This window comes from Hypanus sabinus, chromosome 9 (genome assembly GCF_030144855.1).
Source record: "Hypanus sabinus isolate sHypSab1 chromosome 9, sHypSab1.hap1, whole genome shotgun sequence".
Taxonomy (NCBI): domain Eukaryota; kingdom Metazoa; phylum Chordata; class Chondrichthyes; order Myliobatiformes; family Dasyatidae; genus Hypanus; species Hypanus sabinus.
Genome location: NC_082714.1, coordinates 135,106,025 through 135,133,037, shown reverse-complemented (window position 1 = coordinate 135,133,037; position 27,013 = coordinate 135,106,025). Strand labels below are relative to the sequence as shown.

The 27,013-nt window shown below is 40.9% G+C and overlaps 1 long non-coding RNA gene across 6 annotated transcripts; it reads right to left on the bottom strand.

Annotated features, from left to right (window-relative positions):
* Positions 1 to 3,993: 3,993 nt before the first annotated feature.
* LOC132399830 (uncharacterized) lies at positions 3,994 to 27,000 on the bottom strand. 6 transcript variants are annotated; one of them, XR_009514111.1, is made up of 10 exons: positions 26,862 to 27,000; positions 24,471 to 24,654; positions 16,944 to 17,023; positions 15,515 to 15,733; positions 14,115 to 14,236; positions 11,793 to 12,096; positions 10,341 to 10,475; positions 7,497 to 7,656; positions 6,458 to 6,899; positions 3,994 to 4,472 (listed from the first exon to the last, which is right to left on the bottom strand). It is a non-coding gene; the product is annotated as an uncharacterized LOC132399830 (long non-coding RNA). The 6 variants fall into 6 exon arrangements; XR_009514107.1 differs by lacking the exon at positions 3,994 to 4,472 and having other exon boundaries at positions 6,148 to 6,899; XR_009514110.1 differs by lacking the exon at positions 3,994 to 4,472 and having other exon boundaries at positions 6,148 to 6,899; positions 14,133 to 14,236.
* Between the last annotated feature and the right edge of the window lie 13 nt (positions 27,001 to 27,013).

Below are 27,013 nucleotides of genomic sequence, written 5' to 3'. Positions count from 1 at the left end.
CTAACAGACCTCAGGTAGTCAGGATGCACAACTGTTCCTCCCTCCCCATCATCTGCAACATAGGGTGCCACCCAGGGCCATGTGCTGAGCCCAGAGCTGTACAATCTACTCACACATGACTGCATTGCCAAACACCTGAGTAATCACATTGTCAATTTGCCTATGACACAACAGTAGTGGGGCTCATCACCAACAACAATGAAATGTCTTAATGAAAGGAGGAGGAAGAGCTCAAAGCCTGATGCCGAGCAGCTAACCTCTTTCTAATATTGAAGTAGTAAAATGGATTCAACAGTGGCTGGATGGGAAATGCCAGAGAGTAGTGGTGGATAACTGTTTGTCAGGTTGGAGGCCGGTGACTAGTGGTGTGCTCAGGGATCTGTACTGGGTCCATTGTTGTTTGTTATATACATTAATGATCTGGATGATGGGGTGGTAAATTGGATTAGTAAGTATGCAGATGATACTAAGGTTGTGGATAATGAAGTAGGTTTTGGAAGTTTACAGAGAGACTTAGGCCACTTAGAAGAGTGGGCTGAGCGATGGCAGATGGAGTTTAATGCTGATAAGTGTGAGGTGCCACATTTTGGTAGGAATAATCCAAATAGGACATACGTGGTAAATGGTAGGGCATTAAAGAATGCAGTAGAACTGCGTGATCTAGGAATAATGGTGCATAGTTCTCTGAAGGTGGAATCTCATGTTAATAGGGTAGTGAAGAAAGCTTTTGGTATGTTGGCCATTATAAATCAGAGCATTGAGTATATGAGTTAGGATGTAATGTTAAAATTGTACAAGGCATTGGTAAGGCCGAATTTGGAGTATTGTGTACAGTTCTAGTCACCAAATTACAGGAAAGATGTCAACAAGATAGAGAGAGTACAGAGAAGATTTACTAGAATGTTACCTGGGTTTCAGCACCTAAATTACGGGGAAAGATTGAACAAGTTAGGTCTTTATTCTTTGGAGCGTAGATGGTTGAGGGGGGACTTGATAGACGTATTTAAAATTATGAGGGGGATAGAAAGAGTTGACATGGATAAGCTTTTTCCACTGAGAGTAGGGGAGATTCAAACAAGAGGACATGAGTTTAGAATTAGGGGGCAAAAGTTTAAGGGTAACACAAGGGGGAATTCCTTTACCCAGAGAGTGGTAGCTGTGTGGACCGAGCTTCCAGTAGAAGTGGTAGATGCAGTTTCGGTATTGTCATTTAAAGCAAAATTGGATAGATATATGGACAGGAAAGGAATGGAGGGTTATGGGCTGAGTGCAGGTCAGTGGGACTAGGTGAGAGTAAGCGTTCGGCACAGACTAGAAGGGCCGAGATGGCCTATTTCCATGCTGCAATTGTTATATCTTTATATGGTTAAATGCTAACAGGACAAAGGAGATGGCTATCAACTTCAGGAAAACTCACACCAATCACACCCCGCTTTACATCGGCGGCATGGAACTGAAAACCATGAGCAGTTTCAAATTCCTGGAACTAAACATCTCGCACAATTTCTCATGGTCTCAGAACACATTCTACACAACCAGGAAAGGTCATCAATGCCTCTACTTTCTGAGGAGACTGAAAAAAGCTGTACTATGTACTTCTCTGCTCATGTGATTCTCCACATTGCGCAGTGGAGAGCTTTCTAACAAGGTACATGGTACAGAAACTGCACTGTGGTGGACAAGATGGCCACTGGTGGTGACAGGTAGTCAAAATTGTCCAATGCATCACTGGGACCAGCCTACCCACATAAAACTGTATACAGAAGGGGCCAGTAACATCATGAAGGATGACCCCACACACCCTGCTCATGAACTGTTTGTCCCACTCCCATCAGCGAGGAGGCTATGTAGCATCCATGCCAGGACCACCAGACTCAAAAACATTTACTTTTCCCAAGCAGTAAAGCCGATCATCATCTCCACCCAGAAACCCCTATCCCCCATTGCTCTTCTAAAATTTCCCTTTTACCTCTTCTTACCTGTCTATCACTTCTCCCCAGGTCCCCTCCTCCTTCCCTTTCTCTTATTGTCCACTCCCCACCCCTATCAAGTTCCTTCTTCTCCAGCCCTTGACCTTTCCCACCCACCTGGCCTCACCCATCACCTTCCAGCTAGCCTCCTTACCCTCCGCCCACCTTGTTGTTCTGGTGTCTTCCCCCTTTCAATCCTGAAGAAGGGTATTGGCCTGAAACTTTGACTGTTTATTCATTTCCAAAGATGCTGCCTGATGCTGGTGAGTTCTTTCAGCATCTGCAGACTTATTCATATTTATGATTTACTACTTTATCATTTCCTGTTAGTCACCTTATAGAAGGACACTCCTTTACCTTGTGCCACTTCAAGGAGATATAATCAATATATGTATTTAAGCTATCTCAGATTTTAATATTTATTCTGTTTTATTATTATTGTGTTCTTTATCTTATTGGGTATTTTTGTGCTGTGTCAGAGCTACAGTAATAATTATTTTGTTCTCCTTTACACTGATGTTACTCAGTGATGTAAATATTGTAATACAAAGCAAGTCTCCAAACTGAGTAACTATAAACTTCATAAAACAGTTGTCTATATTTCTCGCATCCATATTTTATGGAAACCTAATCAGAAATGGAAATAAATCAAGAGTACTTCTTTTGCCCACCCCCACATTTGCACCAGCATTCAGTAAGACCATGGTCAACCTTTTTACTTCAGCACCACTTTCCCGTACAGGCCCCATATCCTTTTTATTTCTCAATATACAAAAATAGCTCTGCTATTTTGTCAAAGCTGATTCATTTCCCTCTCAAACCCCTTCTTCTTCCTTCTCCCTGTAATCTTTCACTCCCTGACTAATCAAGAACCTGTCAACCTCTACCTTAAATACACCCAAAGACCTGGCCTCCCAGCCACCTGTGGCAACAATTTCCACAGATTCAGCATGCCTTAGATAAAAAAATACCTACTCATCTCCATTCTAAATGAATGGCCCTCTAATCTGAGGCTGTACCCTCTGATCCTGGACTCTCACACTATTGGAAACATCCGCTCTATCTAGGCCTTTCAATATTTGAGAAGTTCCAGTAAGATCCCCTTCCCCTCATTCTACTAAATTCTAGTGAGTATAGACCCAGAGCCATCAAACAGTCCTCATCTGCTTACCCTTTCATTCCTGAAATCATGCTCCTTTGAATCCTCTCCAATGTCACCATATCCTTTCTTAGATAAGGGGCTTAAAACTGCTGACAGTACACCAAGTGAGGCTTTATATAATCTCAGCATTACATCCCAATTTCCCACAGGATCAATAAAGTATGTCTGTCTGTCTGTCTGTTTTATATTCTGGTCCTCTCAAAATGAATGTTAATATTGCATTTAACTTTCTCAGCACCAGCTCAACCTGCAAGTTAATGTTTAGGGAAATATGCACAAGGACTCCCAAGTGCCTTTGCATTTTGGAGTTTCGAATTTTCTTTCGGCTCAGAGATGAATCTATGCTTTTATTCCTTCTACCAAAGTGCATGACCATATACTTCCTGACACCATATTTTATTTGCCCATTCTCCAAAGCCTCTCTGCTTCCCTTACACCACTTGCCCCCACCACCTATCTTCCTATTGTCTGGAAACTTGATCATAAAGCCATCAGTTCTATCATCTACTCATGACATATACTGTAAAAAGAAGTGGTCCCAACACCGACCATTATGGATCACCTCTACTCACCAGCACCCAATCAGAAAAGACTCCCTTTATTCCCACACTTTGCTCCTGCCAATCAGACAATGCTCTATCCATGCTAGTATCTTTCCTGTAATACCATAGGCTCTTATATTGCTAAGCAGCTTCATGTGCAGCACCTTATCAAAGGACTTCTGAAAATCCAGGTACACAACATTTATTTATTCTCCTTTGTTTATCATGTTTATTATTTCCTCAAAGAATTTCAAAAAATTGGTCAGGCAAGATTTTCTCTTAGGCAAACCTGTTGCAATGCGACGGAGTGGACCCAAGAGCAGGACACAGACATGTAAGTAGCATTAACAGTTTATTAATGGTTGACAGGAAAGCTGGGGGCCGAGGATAGAACGCTTATGTGGACGAGGATGCAGGACAACAAACAGGAGGAGCTCGGACACGAAGCCTGGACTTGGACTTGGCCACTGAGTGACAAAAACAAACAACAACAGAGAATTCGTACCACGGCTCGGAGCAGTGACAAACAGCCTCCAATACTCAGCCAGACTCAAGATGACAAAAACAAACAATGACAGGCAATTCGTACCTCGACTCCGGGTAGCACATGAAGCGGCAAAGCTCAGCTGGACGACAGGTTCTCAAATCAACCCAGGAACTGTGGATAACAGGCTCTCAACTCGACGCATTCTCGGTGGCCCAGAACAAGCATAGCCACACTGCTGAGGTGACGGACCAGCCGCGAATGGATGTAAGCCAGAGTTTTTATGCAGCCGGCTCAATTGAGGATCAGGTGCCCTAATCAAGGAGTGCAGTGGAACAGAGGGAAAAGGAAATTAACCGAAATGAGGAGCCAACGGACCAGACCGTGACAAAACCATGCTGACTTTGGCCTATTTTATCATGTGTCTCAAAGTACTCCAAGACCTCATCCTTAACAATTGACTCCAACATCTTCCCAACTACTGAAGTCAAGCAAACTATAATTTATTTTCTTTTGCCTCCCTCTCCTTTTAAAGAGTGGAGTAACATTTGCAATTTTCCAGTCCCCCAGAACCATGCCAGAACCCATTGATACTTGAAAGATCGTTACTAGTCTCCTACTTCAGAACCTTGGTGTGCAGTCCATCTGGTTCAGGTGATTTATCTGCCTTCAGACTTTTCAGCTTCCCAAGCACCTTCTCCCTAATAGTAACTGCACTCACTTCTGCCCCTGACACTTTAGAACTTCCAGCATTCTGCTAGAGCCTTCCATAGTGAAGACTGATGCAAAATACTTATTCAGTTTGTCTGCCATTTCCTTGTCCCCAATAGCAACTCTCCAGTGTCTTTTCCCAGTGGTCTGACATCTCACTTCTCTTTTACACTAGGTATCTGAAAAAAAACTTGGTATCCTCTTTAATGTTATTGCTTAGCTTACCTTCATATTTCATCTTTTCCCTCTTTATAGCTTTTTAGTTGCTTCCTGTCAGTTTTTTAAAACTTCCCAATCCTCTAAATTCCCACTAGTTTTTGCTTTTTTATATACCCTCTCTTTTGCTTTTATGTTGGCTTTGACTTCTCTTGTCAGCCACAATTGCACCATCCTGCCTTACGAATGTTTCTTCTTCTTCGGAATGTACCTATCCTGCACCTTCAAAATTGCTCCCCAAAACTCCAGCTATTGCTGCTCTACCATCATTCCTGCCAGTGTCCCCTTCCAATGAACGTTGGCCAACTTCTCTCTCTGTAATTCTGTTTATCCACTGTAAACACTAATGCATTACAGTACTTTACTGGTGTAAAGTAACTTCATTCCACATTCAGATGTTTGGTATGAACTACAGCAGAACCTCTGGTCTGCACGCTTTCAAGCAAAGAGTTGCATTGATTAGATGTTTGCATTTATGAGCAAGTGTACAGGTGTACATAAGAAAATGCCCACTGAGTGCACATTAGCTAGCTGTGCCTCAGAAAATCAACTTAAAGAAGGCTGTCAAGGTGAAGACTGAGAGAAGCAAGAAAGCAGTTTTGGAAAAGTAAAAGAAATACCAAGACAATCACTGAAGGGCAATAGTTCTATATGGTTTGTAGGCTTGGAAAAGCTTGCAAGATACTGATATTTGAATTTAAATCAAAAGCAGAGAAATTTCGCGGGCTTGAATGGAAACATCAATGCTCAGGAAGTACAGGATACAACCCAGTCCATCACAGGGAAAGCCTTCCCACCATTGAGCAAATTGACTTGGATCACTCCCACAAGAAAGCAGCATCCATCATCAGAGACCCTCACCATCCAGGCCTTGCCCTCTTCTTGTTTCTGCCATTGAGCGGTAGGTACAGGAGCCTCAGGTCCCACATCAGGTCGAGTTATTACCCTACAGCCATCAGGCTGCTGAACTGGTGTGGATAACTTAATTCATCACTACTCTAAACTGATTCTATGATGTATTGACTCACTCTTGAGGACTCTTTAAACTAATGTTCTCAGTAATATTTTTATTTGCACAGTTTGTCTTTTCTTGCACCTTGGTTATGTGTTAGTCTTTGTTACGCATTTTTCCTATAAAATTCTATTGTAGAATTAAGAATGTAATTTTTTTTATTTCTTACATCCATCTCATAACGTGAGAGAATAAAAATCTTTACGTTGTGTCTTTGTCATGATGTACTAGCAATAAGGAAGTGAAATGTGGGAGGATATTGACCAAACACTAAGTTGTATACATTATTGTTTTGCATACATTTCGGTCAGATACAATGTACTGTCAGATATTCAATGAGATCAATATGTATTAATAAACCTGATGGCCTGGTGAAAGAAGCTGTCCAGGAGCCTGTTGGTCCTGACCTTAATGTTGCAGTACCATTTGCCAGATGGAAGTAGCTGACACAGTTTGAGGTTGGGGTGGCTGGAGTCCCCGATGATCCTCAGTGGCCGTTCTGCACACCAACTGCTGTAAATGTCCTAAATAGAGGAAAGTTCACATCCACAGATGCGCTGGGCTGACCACGCCACTCTCTGCAGTGTCCTGCGATTGAGGGTAGTACAGTTCCCGTACCAAGTGGTGACACAGCCAGTCAGGATGCTCTCGATGGTTCCCCTGTAGAAAGTCCTGAGGATTTGGGAACCCATGCCAAACTTCATCAGCCATCTGAGATGAAAGAGGCGCTGTTGTGTTTTTTTCACCACACAGCCGGTATGTTCAGTCCAGCTGTTGTGTATTTCTTTTATCCTGTAAATGCCTGCAATAAAATTAATCGAAAGTTAGTGTATGGTAACATATATGTACTTTGATATTAAATTTACTTTAAACTTTAATATTGTACTCAAATTACATTCTTTTGTGTGCAAACTGAATAAAAGTAGCAATCTGTGTTATCTGCCACTACGCCTCCCAATTTGAAAAACAAATATCCAACACCATTATATTCAGACCACATTTTCTGCAGACTATGCTTTAATGAAGACCTTTAAGTTTCAGGTATTCAACACAGCTTAATTAATTTGGAACAGGAAGGGCGGGGAGTGTTGTATTACTTTATGTGTTTGCAATACAACAGCTCTTCCCTCATGACTCGTTAGGATCCTATGTTTCAATTCCTAATTCCTTCCTTTTCAGGCAGAATTCTATTCATTTGTTCCTCCACTTGATATTCAGTGGAAGTATCATGATAATGTTAATAGGATATGTGGTTCCACACCACCATCCATCCAGCAAATAGGAACCATCTTCTCCAAGACAAGAAGGAATGAGCAATAAATTCAGGCCTTGTCAATGATGCTCACATCCTGAAAAATGAATTAAATAAAAGAGAAAAAAGATTGTTCCAACAACTTACTTGCCTCATTTAGAAAGGTTACAGCCACATTCACAATGAACTCACACAATATTCCGTCAATCTCCAGGCAGGTGAGGATAATGAGAAATATATTTAATTAGAATAAGCTTCAGGAAATCACCTCCAACTCCAAGGTAAGCAAGAGTCCATTGCTTATTTTCTGGTGAAATTACACAAATAACAGACTTTTCAGCTAAATATATCATATGGATGCTGTTCCTCTTTTACGTGACTGTTCTTATTCCATGTGTCTACAGTATTTCTGTATGCTCTTGCTCCTTCAGAACATGGTTTGCCCCTCAACCTTTGTACAAATGTCTAGCTAATGTATTTTTGTATGTATCAACCTGAAAATTTAATTGATTCTGCTTTCAGAAGTAACACCTAGTCCTCTGAATATTATTAACAATTTCAGTTTAACTTTAGACCTGCAGCTCCTACTATATTTTGCTCTTGCTCATATGAAGTCAATTGAACCAAATTTTGAAAACATAATAGAATGCAAAACTACTATCATAAATTCATTTACTGTACTGTTTCATACTTGGCAGGAATGTTTTTTTTAAGACTTAGCCAAATCCACATAAAATATATGATTTGCTATTGGTTCTCTGTAAAAACATAAATATTTTCTGGTATCTAAAATTCAAAGTTATTTTAGTACATTTTCTATTCCTCTCCAATTAATGCATCCAACAAAAATGAATGCAATTATTCTAAAATTCTCAGTAATGTCATTTCTAAGCATGGAGTTCTTCACAGCAGTTATTTAACTCTTGGAGACTAAGCTCTTAATTATTAGCTATTATTTGTATATCCATTAATATTTTTGTCGAAAACAAGCAGCAGGGAGAGTGGTACAACACAGAATAGGCCCTTTGGGCCATTATGTCTGCACTGAAAATGATCTGAATTAAACTAGATTTCTTCTGCCTGTACGTGATCTATATCCCTTCATTCCCTGCATATTCATGTACTTAACAGCTTAAGTGACACTATTGTACCTGCTTCCGCTATAATTGCTGGCAGCCAGTCCCAACCACCCGCCATACTCTGTGTAAAAAAGAAATCCCTGCAAACCTCCGTTATACTCCCCCCCTCACTTTAAATGCATATCCTCTGGTACTTATGTTTGTTAAAAGATGTTCATGTCTAGCCCATTAGTGCCTCACATAATTTTATCAGGTTGAATTGATCAGCTATTTATGGCTATGTTATTCTCAACTGAGGAAAGTAATTAAATATAAAACTTAATTGAAATTAAAAAATTAAAAAGACAGAACAATAACAGAAATAGCAAGTTCTGAGTACACTTTAGTACACTAAATAATAGCAGCTTTGTTACTTCCAGCATTAAATTGCCTCTTCAATCATTTCTGTTAAGGAAATTCTCAATGGAGGTAAAGACCATGACTTTGACAGATTGTTTCCAGAGTTTGACAATTACAACAGTGCACAATCCTACACAAAATCTTGAGAATCAATGGGGAGATTAGAAGGAAGTTTTCATAGTGAAAGGAAGTCTGGTTTAAGATGATACAGATGAAGCCCAGTGACTACCTATTGGTGGCAAACAAAGCAAAGAACACAACTAAATATTTTATGAGTAACACTTTTCCCGGTAAAATTTCTGGTAAACAATCACTGCAAACAATGGAGGCGAGGCAGAGTCGAGGTGAGTGGAGTGGAAGTGGAGTTGAGGTGGAGGTAGACAAGCAAGTGTGAAGCAGAGTCGAGGCAAATGGAGTCGGGGCAAAGTCGAGGCGAACAAAGGCAAGGCCCATTCACCAGACAGAGAGGAAGAAAAGACCCGAAGTGTGATCAATCTAAGTGCCAAGCCAATTTGGAAAAGTTGGACATGGGCAGAAACAAGGCAGTGAAGTCCAGGCCCGGAGTATATCAAATTGACAGGTCCTGGGTTCCAGAGTGTGGAACGACCTGATGTTCGGTCAATTTAAACAGCAGGCCAGATAGAAAAGGCAGGGTTGGGAACAGAGGCAAAGGCTGGGGCAGTTTTGCTCACTGTTCTGCATAGCTCTGAGGAAGTGGTCTGCTCTGGCTGGAATGATGGCTGTAGACTCATGTTATTGTGGGAGCTGTTTGCTTGCTTTTGTTGTCGGTTTAATTTTTTTTTCCTCTCTCTGCATCTTGGGTGTTTAATGATTTTTTTTAATGGGTACTTTGCTTTCCTGTAAGGAGATGAATCTCAAGGTTGTATAATGTATACATATTCTGATAATTAATGTACTTTGAACTGAATTAGAAAATAAAGGAGTTGACATTGAAAGAAAATCTATCTTTTAAAATAAACAAAACTAGTATCTTGATTTGGGACACGTAAGGGCTGACGGTTGTCAAGTTCAGTGGATTTAACTAAAGGTGGACAGAAATACCAAAAGAACCAAAATATGTTCTTTCATATTGTAAAATGAAATAATAAAAAATGTCTTTTGTCTATCCTGCCAAAATGTAGACAAATATAACGAACTGGCATTTTGGTTGCAATGCAGGTAATCAAGATATGGTTTGTTATATTTTACTCTGCACAGCTTGTTGTTTTTCAAATCTTTTGTCAGCAATTGAAACATTAAAAAGAATTGGAAAGAAAAATAATTAAGTAGAGCCATGGATATAAGGCTTGTAGACTTAACCCTAACCATTGATCAGTGTGCATCATGTTTCTGTGAGATTTTATTTAGATCCTAATTTTCATTATCTCCAGGGGGTATGTATTACATTAATGAAAATAAACAATTGCAGTCGTCCTATTAAGTTCATGAGAGAAAATGTCTTTCTTTCACTCAGCAAATCCCCAAGGTGGTATCTTTGAAATTACAAACTCACCAAATGGAAAATTGTATTCAGAAATCCAAGTCACCACAGCAGTCCACGATTCAGTAGGTTGGAGTATTCTTGAGAGTAGGTCTCTAATTAAATGCTGTCTAGATGTGTGCCCAGGTTTTTAAAAAATGCAGTTTACTGAGGAATATAAAGAACAGCATGGGAATTTCCACTTAATTATTCAGCACGATTTAACCCTAAATATTTCTTTATGATATTTATACATGAATCCATGAGTTAATTTTTATAAAACCATATTTAAAAAATATGTAAGAGTGAGGGCTGGAAATATATCTTAATACATTTTGAATTCAGGACAATTAATATTTTTATGTGATCCTCACACGGTGGTGGTTGTTAATCATATCTGATGATGACAGAAAACCTGTAAAGGAGAATTTTTAAGGCGGAAAAGCCATTGCACTGGGGCTGTCCCACTTCCTCAACCTCAGAAATCTGGGATGAACAAGAATCACAAACTGGGGTCTTCCTTGGTTGCAGTGGATGACTGTGATGTCTTCTGTGCCTTGTCACACCCTTTGCTCTCTATGAAGCATTGTAGTACCACCTTCCTGGCTGTTGAAGCTTACTGCAGGTCTCATCCTCCCAGTTTGCCGGAGCTGACTTTGCAGGCCAGGACAGGCATGACCCTATCTCACCAGGGTAAGAGGCCGCTGGTTACCTTCACTCACTTTAGCCGGCCTGTCAAAGCAGTGTGCTGGGATGAGGCTGCTATCACATGTAAACAGCTACTTGGAGCTACAGTTGAGAGTTGAGTGTCCAGTGGGGACCAAAGTTGAGTGAGCCGCCCTGGAATGGACACAACAAGTCCCTTCACCAGAGGTACTACCTCTTCCTGGACACTCCCTACACATCCCTCTGTTCACATGGTGGAATATTTAATTTTAGTGGCACAACCACGACAGCTGTGAAGTCCGGGTGCTCTTGCAGGTGAGTAGCTGAACAGGGTTGCAGTCATGCTCCTGAGACAAATCTCAGAGTTGTATACTGCATACATATTTTGACAGTAAATAAACCTTTGGATTATGCATATTCTAGGCAATTGGGGTATAATTGTGGTTGTATTTAACTCCCTTGCTTTCACTTGTCTTGTCAAGAGTTGACTGAAGAATAGCGATGGCAATGTTCCCTGCTTACCTAGGACCATGTTCTGTGAAAGAAGATTACTATTTAGATTGGCACTGCAAAGGAGCAGTATTAGTTTAGTACAAATCTGCTGCTTCCGAGCCACAGTGATGGTGTTAGATTTTAGTTTGAGAGATTATTTTTAGCAGGCCTGTTGGTCTAGTGTTTATTATTTTTCATTTTGTTCTTTATTTATTCTTATTATTCAGTGAACTGTTCATTCTGCTACTGTGTCTCACCCTCAGCATTTGCGCCATCACCAAAGTGTCAGCAAGACTTGACAACTAAAATGCAGATTGAGCAACTCACCATGCACTGGTCGGGATGCCAATGTATCCAGAAGATGCCAAGAACTGCGCCTCTCCATTCTCTGGAAACAGCCTGCAACTCTGTGGCAGAGGAGTCATGTAGATTTGCCGAAACATTCATGGGCACAAATTTCCTGGTAGTAGTGGACGCAGCTACAAAGTGGCCAGAAATGTTCCCAATAGCCTCCACTACAGACTCCCACACTGTTGATGTGTTGAGAAGCCTCTTCTCAAGGACTGGTGTTCCAGAGAACTTAGTCAATGACAATGAACCACAGTTTGTTGCAGAACAGGTTCAGTCATTCCTAAAAATGAACAGATTAAGACATATTACATCTGCACCATACCACCCAGCTACAAATGTCTTGGTGGAAAGTTTTGTCCAGACTCTAAAGAATGCATTGCAAAGAATGTCATAGAATGCATTACCTGACACTGAATCAGAAGCTTGCCAATTTCCTTATTGCCTATTTCAATGCAGCATACTCCACAACTCCCCAACAATGCTTTCCTGGTCATCCCTTGCGCTCACGCTTGGATCTCCTCAAACCCAATCTCAAAAGGAGTATGCTGGATAAACAACTGAGATAAGTTGAGGGCTCCTCAAACAAGGAGGTTCAATGTTTCACTCCTGATGCACCATCAATAACTCTCAGAGACGTGAGGCGAGATATAGGCTTTTATTCACTGGAAGAGAGTAGTCAGCAGCAAGAGACCACCATACAACATCCTGGAGACTGAGGGAGGAGCAGTGCCTCCAATCACCTTTATACAGGGGTCTGTGGGAAGAGCCACAGGAGCAGTCAGCACAGACAGGTATGTGTAGTTCACCATAACTCCTGGTCAAGCAGACCTGGCAAAGGACAACAGAGGTGATCAAGAGAGAGTATGGACAGAACTGGACCACTCTCCTACACAGAGGAGACTGCGTCTGATGTCACCTGGAGACAGCACTTCAATTAGTTGGGGAGAGCAGAGTCAATTGTTAGAGAAGAAAGGTATCCAGAACCACTTCCTGCAGACTCAGAGGCAAGTCCTACAATGACAATGGAGGAGGCCCCAGAACCTCAGACTGTTTAACAACCACAAGTATCAACTGCCAAGCAGAGTGACCCCTCTTATCAGGAAAGACAGTGATTAAGTCTTCAGGCCTGAATAGGACAGTTTAAAACTTACTATGCTGTGGATATCTATATAGTAATTGTATTACATAGTATACTGTGTATGTAAAATTACTAGAGAGAAATACATTACACATTTGAGTTGAAGTTTATAGCTAAGCAGACAGCTCTGGACTGTTGTGTATTAAATATTTCAGTAATATTTGAATAATATTATAAATGTATTGTTTGATTAAGCATTCTTTGCTCTTTACATAATTACAGGTTACATGAATGGCATACATCATGTCATAAATGAGCACCTCACAAAAGTAAAACTAAATAGGTACATTATACCAGGCTCCTGTGTTCTCTTTCAATTAATTTCTAGACCAACAAAACATCAACTTCCTCCCTTTCCTCCTCCCCACTTGGTGGATGTGTCCCTGATGTTTTCTGTGCAGTGCCTCCTGGCATCTAGCTGGGTGCAGGGTCAGGTCCAATATCTCATGGATTGGGAGGGCTATGGTCCTGAGGAATATTCTTGGGTTCCACCTTGTGACATCCTGGAAAAATCTCTCCTCCAGAAATTCCAGCAGGCAGAGGTCTGTGGCATCTTGGGAGCTGCACCTAGGGAGGGAGGCGCTGTCACAATGATGGACTCTACTATGGAGTCTGGGTGCTCTCACAGGTGGACAGCAATTATGCTCACGAGTGTGCATGTTCCAGCTAATTAGAATTTCATTGTGGCTGTATTTAACTCTCTTCTTTTAGTTTCAATCCTGTTGAACCTTGACTAAAGTAAAGTGATAGCAACGCTCCCTGCTTGCCTTAGTCCATGTTCCAGGAAAGAAGATTACTATTTAGATTGACACTGCAAAGGAGCAGTATTAGTTTGGCATTAAGTTAATGCTTCCGAGGCATAGTGATAGTGTTTGATTTTAGTCTGAGTTTTAGTTAGCAGCCCTGTTGGCCTAATGTTTATTATTTTTCATTTGTTCTGTATAGTTTTTATTAAAACTCAGTGAACTATTCATTCCATTGTTGTGTCTTTCCCTCAGTACTTGGGCGATCTTCGAACAACATGTCATACAGATGTTAAAAAATACTAATTTTGGTCATTTTTGTTTAGGCTCCTGAACTGGTATGGATAACTTCATTCACCTCAACTCTGAAGTGATTCCACAACCTACAGACTGACTTTCATGAACTCTACAACTCACATTCTCAGTATTATTTACATTTTCTCTTCGTACAATTTATCTTCTTTTGCACATTGGTTGTTTGTTAGTCTTTGTGTACGTATAGATTTTTTTCATAAATTCCATTGTATTCCTTTATTTTCCTGTAAATGATTGCAAGAAAATGAATCTCAGGATTGTATATGGTGACATTTACAGTACATACTTTGCTAATAAACTTACTTTGACTTTGACGTTGATAATCTAATTCCTTGGTTTTATCTTAACTATGGTGTACTTTGCACAACCAACAGGTGAATTACTTACCATTTGATTTCCAGCTTCTGATCTGCTTCTGTGGGCATATTTATGTGGACGATGAAAGATTTTTGACTTGAAATATTTACTGTTCCCGATAGATGTTGTGTATTTCCAGCACATTCTGTTTTCATTTCAGCTTTCCAGCATCTACCATTCCCCTTCCCCCCACCCCATTTCCGCAATGGCTGCTGTACTGGAAAAGCTGCTGCTGCCAGTTCTACAGTATAAACTTTCATCCCAACAGCTTTGATATTTTGGTAGTTCTTACCTCGGTGGTATCCTGCACATCTTTCTTATTATGTTGTGAAATTAATAAACTTGACTGGAAACTGACTTTGCCTTGGTAGGACTCTCAGAGAACAGCTGAAGTAGATCACTGCTTCATCATTGTAGCTGCAACTTGATGGTGAAGGATGCTCATGAAGTCTAATCTTTCCATAAGCTAGCTCATAATTCACTGCCATTCACAATAAGAAGTTTTTAATTATAGGATTGCTCCAGTACCTTATTTCTGCTGTTTAGTAAGCAGGTAATTCTATGTTGTAGCTTTAACAAGTTGGAGTCATAGAGTCATAAAGAACTACAGCACAGGAACAAGTAGGAGCCTCACTTTTACTGCTGCTCTAACACTAGTAGTGCTAAAATGAGGCAGCTAGTTTCAAAGTTAACAATCATAGTGGAATGTATTTCTACTACTCCTGAGGGCCCTTATAGAGCAAGGCTAGGGTTGCCAACTTTCTCACTCCCAAATAAGGGACAAAAGGTGGCGTGCCGCGACGGTGTGGGTATGGTGCAGGCCCGGGATGAAGTGAGTGAGGGGGCTGGCAGCTAGGAGGGAGGGGAGGGGAGGGGAGGGAGAGGGAGAGAGGGAGAGAGGGGGAGGGAGAGAGAGAGAGAGAGAGAGAGAGAGAGAGAGAGAGGGGGGGGAGAGACCCTGAATAGGTAAACAAATCTGATATACAGTGTTATATATGAAATGTAACACTAAATTATAACAAAGCATAATACAGAGCATAAGCTGACCACAGTCAGACATGAAATAACACCAAATAACCCTATCTGTATGTGCCTAAAGAGTAGACATACAATCACTGCAAAAGAGGAAGGGAGGGGGTACTCACCAAGTCTACTTTTCCCATAGATATTTCTTGCTGCTCTTGACAGATTCAATCAGTCCTTTGTCCTTTTGCACAGCCAGAGAGAAGTCCTTACATGACAAGTCACAGTTCACAGACATTTGAAGTTCATTTTTGATCAGCTCTGTGCTGCATCTGTTTCTTGAGTCTCATCATTTAATGGTGATCGGAGAGCAGATCCTCTTCTCCAGGTAGCCATGAAACCTAGAAAAAGAGAAAGGCAGCATGATCATCAACACTCAAATCCCACCTCCCCACACAAAAAAATTAACAAAATGGAACAGGCATATCTACCACCAAATCCCCTCCCCACACAAAAAAAATTAGAAAGATCTGGTGGAAAACACAAAGTATAAAAAACTATAAGACTGAGAAAAAGTCTGTAGTCCGTGTCCCCATCCAAAACGCAAAAAACTTGGGCAACACCCTCCGGGCACAGTGGCAGGCTCAATCCTCTCTGGTATAGATCGATCAGAAGACAGATAGCTGGTGCTCACCCTCTGCTCTCGCCTTGATGCTTTAATCAGTGCACAACGGAAGCTTTATTAAGTGAAATGAAGTCAAAGATTGGCTTGCCAATGGCCTACCCACTATGAGGTTCGTGTATGCTCCCTTTGGCTGCAACACCCAAACAATCTCCAAACTTCCACATTCATCTTACTGTTTCGATCTCCCTCAGTGCTTTACTTGGTGAACAACATAAGCTTAAATCGGTGAAATGGAGTTGAACATTGTCTCACACGCCGTTCCGCAGCCTGCCCACCATGAGGTTCACTCGCACTGCTTCTGCCTCCTGGAATCCGCTTGGAGACTGCAGAGAGCTGGAAAGCCCAAATGATCTCCAAACAGCAAATCACAGGCTCCCAACAGTCCCAGAATCACATCCAAGATGAAAAACCAACATAAAAGACATAAAAGGAGAGAAATATATGGTTTCAGGATCTATCCAGAAGATGTCGACCGAAGGAGCATTATACGTAGGCACCATTTTGACCAGTAAGTTCTTGATTTTGGGAAAAAGACTGTGCATTCACCCAATCTATGCCCCTCATGATTTTATACACCTCTCTAAGATCACCCCTCAGTTTTCTGTGCTGCAGGAATTAAACTCCTTTGCTGCTCTACTCTTCCCACAACCCAGTCCCTCAAGTCTTGGCAGCATCTTTATAAATATTTTGTACAGTTTTTCTCACTTAATAATGTCTTTACTACAGGAGAATGAGCCAAAGAGAACACAATACTCCAAGTGTGACCTCACCGATTTCTTGTACAATTGCAATATAACATTTCAACTTTCAAATTCATTGACAGAATGCCAAAAGCCTTCTTCACTTCCCAATGTTAGTTGCCATGGTATCATATGAACTGGTGTTTCATCACTCTACTTTTTATATTGTATGGCCCAGCGACTCACCAGAATGTTAGTGCTCCCATGGAACTTCAAGTTATCGATTCTTTTTATTTTATTATTCCTTTTTGTGTTGGTAAATTCTCCTGTAAATTACCAATTTCCAAATTAAAGGTTAAAAAAAAGCAATTTCACAAGGAAAAGTTTGAGTAGGTGGTTGGTACCTTTCAGATACAGATTGGTCACTATTTTGTTTATGACTATAACAATCCTGTCTTGACTAAGTTACTTTGAAAGTGTAACAAAACTTGGCACTCATCGAGGTGTAAAAGGAGGAAATGGAGTAGAATCCTTCAGTAAGACTGAACTGTGCAATCTGCAATATTCACTCAAAGGCAAGACTGTTAGTTAAATCCTATATTCAGTAAACAGCATTACTTATAGAAGTAATTCGAATAGGAATATTTGTCTTTTTGATCCCTGTGACATATTTATTGTTTTTATTTTCAAAGCCAGCAGAGCAATAGTTGTTTCAAATTCATACTGTTTGTTTCCTAAATTTAGGTTGGTTTGGCTCACCTCAGCAGTAGTACTTTTGCCATAGTCATAAGCACCATTGAACATTCCTTGAACATCTTAACTTTATGGACAGCACTACTGAAGTGGTGCGCTACTGGAGGAACCAACTTTTAGATTAGACATTCAGAGCAAGTTCCCTTGCCTTATTAGGTGAATGTATAAAAGATCATGATGTATTTGAAGTAGAATAATGGAATCCCAGGGTAATTTTATCCCTCAATCAACATCAGTAAAGGAATTTTATCTGATCAATTATGCATGGTTTTCAGACATTGCCTTACTCAGCACTAGTACTTCAAAAATGGTTAATTAGCTATTGACCCTTTTGGAATACCAAAAAATTGCAAAGTGGATCAAATTTCTATCATTTCAAAGTTCACAATGAAATTACAACAAAAGTACATATATGTTACCATATGCTGCCATGAGATTTATTTTCTTGCAAGCATTTACAGGGAGAAAAGAAACACAACAGAGTTTGACAAAAAAAAACTATATATAAATAAAGACTGGCAACCAATGTTCATTTGTTTGAAAAATAGAATTAGTTCCAACATAATGCTCATTTACTAATTGATAAATCAACAGGAAACTAATGGAAGTACAGTTTAGGAATTACTTAAGGTAGTAAAAGTAATTAACAGACATAAAATTTAGTTTGTTTTCTGAGGCATACATGAATATTTCCCTTGAAATTAAAGCGGGTGAAGCCACTTGAACACTGAGTATTTTTTTTTCACTCTGCCAGGATAGACGATTTAATGTTAACAGTTCATTCCAATTGTCATCTTCATTTGACCTAAAATTTTGGAGACAAAGAACAGCATTCTTATAGATGAGATTGATCTTCAGTAGCCTCAAATACCAGGAAAACTAAGAACCTAGCATTCCCACAACATAATTGAGGTGGCATGAATGTACATTGGTAGATGTTGCATCTATACTTCCACATTCAGGTTATATAATTAACCAACATGAACTTTTTCTCCCAGCCCACCATCTCTAGCCCACTCCAACCACATTCATACAACTTTAGGCCACATCATTCTCATGCCTGACATCATAGGTCTGATGCAAGTATTTGTCTCTGAGACATGAGTGTCTCTACAGATGGTGGATATCCAAGCAACACACACAAAACGCTGGAGGAACTAAGCAGGCCAAGCAGCATCTATGGAAAAGAATAAACAATCGCTGTTTCAGGCTGAGACTCTTCATCAAGGTTTCAACTTAAAACACTGACTGTTTACTCTTTTCCATAGATGCTGCCTGGCCTGCTGAATTGTCTCTGAGGTTTCTCACAAGTCATTTTGAGTAGGATGTCCTTGAAGCCTTCTTGGAAAAAAAATGTAATATCCTCACCCTCTCATGGGAATCCCAGGCCTAAAGTAGCTTAAACTGGTGAAGAAGCATTGCAGAAGGTCCCTAGGATTCTACGTCCCTAGATTGAGAAGGTGTAATCAATAGAATGGAAGTTCAATGTAAGCCACCCCTCTACCCATTCCAAGTCATCTGCAAAGGATTTATTAGTTACTTCAGAACTGTGTGAATGGAATTCATCCTTGATTCTGAGAGGCTTCTTCAGAAAATGCTGAGATGGACCAAGGCAGGCAATATAAACATTTACAGGGCTTCATTTCAAAAGTCAACATCTTTTCAACAAAATAGAAAAAAAATATTATTTATCTCTTTAAAAGGTCTGTTTGTGGAATGGAGCAGGGAAAACAGGAACTTGGTGACAGGTGAGCAGGTAATTTGAAGTTCAAGCTAACTGTCAAGGACATACATGCCAGGGGATAAAATTAGCTTCTTGCTGCAGCACAGTACATTATAAACAAAAGTTACATAAACTTAAACAAATGAACATTTTATGTAATTTACATGACAAAACAAATAAAAATAAATGTCATAACATTGACATTAGTGCAAGATAAGGGAAAAGTAGTCCACGACAGGAGCAGTTTTTTCAGCTCGGTTCTCAACCTTATGTCAGTGGGGAAGATGCTGTTGTTGAACCACAAGTTGTGCATCTTCAGATGTCAGTCCCTCCAATTTGATGACACATTGAGATGAGGACATGGTCTGGTTGATGGGGGTCTTTAATGATGGATATTGCCTTCCTGAGATAACACTTCTTGTTGATTTTGCATCACCTCTTTTAGGTGAGAGGTAGATCTGGCTGACCATTTGTAAAAAGTGTTACGTACTCGTGACACATGACAGTGGTGCCCTTGTCACGTGACTGGGGTTGAAGCTGTACTGGACTTGAGGTGATGGTCTTGTGATGGTGGAATGACGTCATTTTCCCGCCAGTAGAGATCATGTGACGGGTTTTTTTTACAGGTTATAAAAGGTAGACCCCACCCTGTGAGGAGGGGCAGTTCGTGGCTGGATTTGCCAAGTTGACTTCATGCCACTGCGTGTTTGAAGTGATGACGCAGTTTAGTTGAAGGATGAAGTTTTTATTTAATGCCTAAAGTTTAAAAGGTCATTGCCAGCAGGTTCTTTATGATTCTGTTAGTTTGAGAATTAAAGGAGAGTGAAGATTCAAGGTTGGAAGTTAAAGATCGAGGAGAATCGCTTTCTACGGTGAAACGGGGGCGACCTTTGTTTGATCCTTATTTGGAAGGATTTCGTTGACTATCTTCATGTTAATCCCTGGGTTTACCAGAAAGGATTGAGGATAGTGAGGAAGGAAAGGTCAGTGCCTTTAAGCCGTTCTGTTTCGTAAATTCTTCGTGGGAATTTCGACGTCGGGGATCGAAGCAAGCGACGTGAAAGAGAACTTAAATCGTCCTGTAAAGTCTCTCCTTTTAAATGGACTGTGAGCATATCGAACTTTTGGCAATATCACTTTAAGAACTGTTTTGGAATATCACTTCAAAGAACTGTTTTGGAATATCACTTTACGAACTGTTTGAACAGCCGCTCAGCAGCTGTTTCCGGTTACGGTAGTGTTTGTTTACTTTTGGGGGGTTTGTTTTCTGTGTTTAATAAACGTGTTGTTTGTTATAAGAAACCCTTGCCGAACTCATATATTTATTGTTGCCTGAATACGTAACAAAAGGGATATTGTTATTTTATTAATTTCCTAATTCACGCTGAGTTTCCAGTCATTGTCATCTATGAATGCTCAGTCCTTACATTCATTCAAAATAGAGATGGATAGATTTCCCAAAATTTAGACATTAAATGGATAAGAAGATACTACAGATGAATGGCTTTAAAGATCATCCATGATTTTGATGAGTGTACGAATGAGAAGGATTGAGGAGCTTACCCTGCTCCTATTTCTTACATTTTTATACCAAATCACTTAAATATTTCCCTGCATTTTTCCCAAGAAGCAAATCAATGAGTAGCATCTATGAGCATGTAAGACTGAGAGAAGGAACTCCATGAATCAAGGCTCTCCAACATGAGAGGCCTACAGCTAAAGCAAGTGGAGGGGGCCAGAGCCAACTTAAGATTTGTGTTATATGCTTCTTTGTTCTGAAATTCAATCCTCCTGGTGAATCCTATGCAGCAATTCACTCAGGGCTTAAATTGAGAGGCCAATAGTTATTCAAAAACATTTGGGGTTAGAATATTTAGATGTTGGTCAAGTGTGGGTCTGTGGTGGAGAAAAAATAGAGCGGTGGCCATATAATTTTGCTATGAAAAGTTATCTAAGTATGAGAAATATTTGTTTGCCTAATGACACCACTTTATTGGCTAAATCAAAGGTGATGGTAAATTGAAAAAATCTGGTTAAATGGAACCACAACAATCACCTCTGAATCAATGTGAGCAAAACCAAAAAGCTGATTATTGACTACAGGAGGAGGGAACTATAGGTCCTCATTAGGGGATCAGAGATGGAGAAGGTCAGTTACTTTAAATTCCTTGGCATTAGCATTTCAGAGGATCTTTCCTGAGATCAGCATGTAAGTGCCATTACAAAGAAAGTACAAGTGCACCTTTACTTCCTTAGAAGTTTGCATGGATTTGGCATGTGATCTAAACCTTTGACAAAATTCTATAAATGCACAGTAGAGTGTATCCTGATTAGTTATATTTCAGCCTGTTGTAGATATACTAATGCACAAGAATTGTTGTTAAGTTGATGGAGAAGATCCTGAGAGGCAGGATTTATGAACATTTGGAGAGGCATAATATGATTAGGAATTTTTTTAAGGATGTGACTAAACAGACTGATGAAGGTAGAGCAGTAGATGTAGTGTATATGGATTTCAGCAAGATTTCTGAAAAGCTACCCCATGCAACGCTTATTGAGAATGTAAGGAGGCACAGGATTCAAGGGGACCTTCCTTTGTGGATTCAGAATTGGCTTGCCCACAGAAGGCAAAGAGTGGTTGTAGACAGGTCATATTCTGCATGGAGTTTGATGACCATAGTGCACCTCAGGGATTTGTTCTGGGACCCCTTCTCTTCGTGATTTTTATAAATGACCTGGGTGAGGAAGTGGAGGGATGGTTTACTAAATTTGCTGATGACACAAAGGTTGGAGGTGTTGTGGATAGTGTGGAGGGTTGTCAGAGGTTACGGTGGGACATTGATAGGATGCAAACTGAGCTGAGAAGTGGCAGATGGAGGTTAACCCAAATAAGTGTGAGGTGGCTCATTTTGGCAGGTCAAATATGATGACAGAATATAGAATGGTAAGACTCTTGGCAGTGTGGAGGATCTTGGGGTCTGAGTCCATAGGATACTCAAAGCTGCTGCACAAGTTGACTATGTGGTTAAGAAGGCATATGGTGCATTGACCTTCGTCTCAACCGTGGGACTGAGTTCAAGAACCGAGAGGTAATGTTACATCTACTGATCCTACTTGGAGTACTGTGCTCAGTTCTGGTCACCTCACTACAGGAAGGATGTGGAAACTATAGAAAGGATGCAGAGGAGGTTTACAAGGATGTTGCCCGGATGGGGAGCATGCCTTATGAGAATAGGTTGAGTGAACTTGGCCTTTTCTCCTTGGAGCAACGGAGGATGAGAGGCATTGATCATGTGGATAGTCAGAGGCTTTTTCCCCAGGTTGAATTTGAATTGAATTAACTTTATTTCTTACATCCTTCACATACAGTACACGAGGAATAAAAATCTTTACATTACGCCTCCGTCTAAATGTGCAATGTGCTATCATAATAATTTATAATAAACAGAGCAGTCAATGTAATATAGCGTACACTCAAGTCAGCATGAATTCATCATTCTGATGGCCTGGTGGAAGAAGCTGTCCCAGAGTCTGTTGGTCCTGGCTTTATGCTGCAGTACTGCTTCTCGGATGGTGGCAGCTGGAATAGATTGTGGTTGGGATGGCTTGGGTCCACAATGATCCTACAGGCCCTTTTTACACACCTGTCCTTTTAAATATTCTGAATTATGGGAAGATCACAACTATAGATGTGCTGGGTTGTCTGCACCACTCTCTGCAGGGTCCTGCGATTAAGGGAGATACAGTTCCCATAGCAGGCAGTGATGCAGTCAGTCAGGATGCTCTCAATGTGCCCCTGCAGAAATTTCTTAGGATTTGGGGACCCAAACCAAACTTCCTGAACCATCTGAGGTGAAAGAGGCGCTGTTGTGCCCTTTTCACCACACAGCTGGTGTGTACAGACCAAATAAGGTCTTCGGTGATGTGGATGCCTAGGAGCTTGAAGCTGTTTACCCTCTCAACCCCAGATCCATTGATGTCAATAGGGGTTAGCCCGTCTCTATTCCTCCTGTATTCCACAACCAGCTCCTTTGTTTTTGAAACATTGAGGGAGAGGTTGTTTTCTTGACACCACCATGTTAAAGAGATGACTTCTTCCCTGTAGGCCACCTCGTTATTGTTTGAGATAAGGCCAATCAATGTAGTGTCATCAGCAAATTTAATTAGCAGATTGGAGCTGATAGTGGCAATACAATCATAGGTATACAGGGAGTAAAGGAGGGGCCTCAGTATGCAGCCCTGAGGGGCTCCTGTATTGATAGTCAGAGGGTTGGAGGTGAGGAAGCCCACTCTTACAACATGCTGGTGATCTGACAGGAAATCCAGGATCCGGCTGCACAAGGCATGGTCAAGACCAGTCTCTGAGCTTCTTGTGGAGCCTGGATGGAACTATGGTGTTGAATGCTGAACTGTAGTCCAAGAACAGCATTCTCACCTTAAAACTGTGACTAACACAAAAAGGCAGTTTTAAGATGCTTGGAAGTAGGTACAGCGGGGATGTCAGGGGTAAATTTTTAATGCGGAGGGTGAGTGCATGAACTGGGCTGTCGAAGATGGTGGTGCAGGCGGAGACAAAAGTTTTTTAACAGACTCCTAGACAGGTACATGGAGCTTAGAAAAATAGAGGGCTGTGGGTAACCCTAGGTAATTTCTAAAGTATGTACATGTTCAGCACAGCATTGTGAGCTGAAGGGCTTGTATTGTGCTGTAGGTATTTTATGTTTCTAAGAATGGAAAAGCCTCCAAAAAAATAGTGGATACAGCCCAGTGTATTACATAAACCTTTGAATACATCTGCAACAGGGCTTCCAAGCCTATTTTATGCCATGCAGCCTTACCATTAACCAAGGGGTGCTTGGACCCGAGGTTGGGAACCCTTGATCTACAAGGAGCGTTGCCACACGAAAGGAGCAACAATCATCAAGGACATCCACTATCCAGGCAATATTCTCTTCTTAATGCTGCCATCAGGAAGGAGGTACAAGAGCCTTAGGTCCCACATCACCAGCATCAGGAACCATCGGACTCCTGAACTAGTGTGGATAACTCAACTCAACACTGAACTAATTCCATAACCTATGGACTCACTTTCAGTAACTCCATAACTCATGTTCTCAGAATTATTTATCTATCTATTATTTGTTAGTTTGTATTTGTTTGAATAGTTTGTCTTTTTCAAATTGCTTGTTTGCCTGTGTGTAGCTTTTCATTGATCTGATTGTTTTTCTTTATTCTACTGTGAATGTCCAGAAGAAAATATGTCTCAGGGTAGTACATGCTGACATATGTATACATACCTTGATAATAAATTCACATTTCACTTTGAAACCCGTGGCAATCCCCTTTCAGTCAAACGACATTTTTTGAAATAGTGAATAACCTCCAGAATGATGATGGAATGACACTTCTAAATCTTTTTTTTCCTCCTCCCATTCTCAGGGCACATAAGTGGAAATTGATCAGGGAGGAACAGGTGGTGCTCTAGATCAAGAAAGTTAGAAAAAGTGTTGAGGTCAGGCACAAATTTTTTCCTGACCATTTCCTGATTGGTGTCCAGATGTACAAATATTAGGGTCTGTTGCTTTGAGGCCAAAGATACATTCCACACAAGAAAAATAGAAAGAAGAAAGAATTAGGTAGTTGGAGCCAGGTGGGGAAGGGAAGGGTTAAAGGTGACAAACTTTGGTATGGATTGGTGGAACCAGATGAGAAGGATAATGGACAGATGGAACTCTGCTGGGAGGGGATGGGAAAGATGAACTAAAGAAAAAAAAATTAGATTAAGTATATGGGTGATGAGTAGATGAAAACAAGTGAGCGACGATGATGTATCTAAATAGTGAAGGTGACAGGGATGATAGAGGTTAACAAAAGGAAAGAAAACCTCAGAGTACTGATCAGAGTGAGAAAAGAAAATAAAAGAAGTAGACTACCTGAAATTTGAAAATTAGATGTTCATGACATTGGGCTATTTTCTTCCCAGAAGAAACATGAGGTGCTGTTCTTCTGCTTTCTTTTGGTCTCACCATAGTAGTGAAGGTCAGAGACACACAGGTGTGTGGGAATGGAGAGGGAGTTGAAATGATATACAACCAAGAAATTCAGGATAGCCATTGTAGAGAGAGTTCTGAAAAATTATTGTCTGGTTTCCACTTGGTCTTACTAATATATTTGGTCATATCACAAGCACCAAATACAACAGGCCAAGTTGGAGGAGTGCATGTGAATCTTTCCTTCATGTGGTATGTCTGTCTAGATTCTTATATGGTGGTGAGGAGGAGGTGCAAGGACAAATGTTGCTCTTCCTAGTTTCAGGAGATAGTGCAAGGAGACAGGAAGAGGAGGAGCAGGTGGGAAGCGATGAATAAACAGGTCAAGGAGTCACAGAGTGATCACTGCAGGAAGTTGAAAAGGTTTGGTGGGGAGAGGGAAAGAACTTTGTCTTGAGAGTAGATGCAAAATAGATAAACAACTGAGAGGGATGGTGTCCTTTCAAGTGAAAGAGTGCGAGGCAGTGTAGTTCTGGAAGCTTGTAAATTTATAGTAGATATTGGTGGATAGTTTGTCTCCTGAGGCGGAGTCAGAGAGATCCAGAAAAGGAAGTAGCAAAAATTGCTCAGATGTCATTGAAGGCAGGGTGGAAGTTGATGGGAAAGGTGATGAACTTGATGATTTCTGCATGGGTGTAGGAATCAGCATCAATGAAGTCAGTGACATAGTGGAGAAAGCATTGGGAAGGGTTACCAAGTTAGGTTTGGAACTAAGACTGTTTCACATAGCCAACAAAAATGGGGGCCCATGAGAGTGCCTTGTGACTATACCTTTAATTTGTAGAAATTCAGAGAGATAGAGTTGCTCACAGTAAGCAGTTGTTCTGCAAGGCAGATGGAAGTATTGGTGGAGAGAAACTGATTTGGGTGTTTGTTCCAGAAAGAAGCAGAGGGCCCAAAAACCTCTCTGATGAGAATGTAGGGTATAGAGACTTGATGTGAATTGTAAAGGTGAGGAAATGGGAACCAGAGAATTGGAATTTGTCAGAATGATGGAGGTCATGGCTACAGGGGAGAATGAATTGCATAAGGGAAAACAGGATAGAACCAAGGTCTGAAGAGATAAATCTGGAAAAGTAAGAGCAGGGAGAAACAATGGGTCTATCAGGAAAGTCCTGGTTTGTGGATTTAAGGTAGGAGATTGAAATGGGTAATGTGGGGTTGGGACACTATCAAGTTCAATGCTGTGACGGGCGATTGCCTGATGCAACAAGATCAGGTATAGTGATTTCGTGTTTGTTAGGACTTGGTCCGGGGAAATGTACGAAGAGATACCCAGGAGCTGCTTTTTGGCCTCAGCAAGGTAGAGGTCTGGTCGCCAATCCTGTCCCCTCTTATCTGTAGGCTTGATAACGTTAGGGATTGGTACAACGTAAATGGAGAATTGCGAGTTCAGGAGTAAGGTTGGAACGGGGGAGAGGAACGGAGAATTCCAGTAGGTTAATGATGCGTCAGTAAGTAGAAATGAGTTAAGAGCCTAGAGTGGAGTCTCCAGGTCGAAAGGGAACTGTGAGAAAGGGTCGTTTGCGGGGGAGGGGGGTGGTGATTAGGTTTGAGGAACCTTTGCCGAAGGAAAAGACAACGGGAGGCAAAAACTACTGAAGAAGATCGCGATACCCTGTTGGGCCCAAAACTCACACGGAAGTTGCGGCCTAAGTTGTACACAATTAGGCCTCTGCAGAAACTCCGGCGTCAGCAAAGAAGGAGCCGGAGGGGAGAAATGGAGACGATAGAAGGGAATTGGGGCGACTAGAGGAGGGGAACAGGAGCCTCTCGGTTGTCATGTGCAC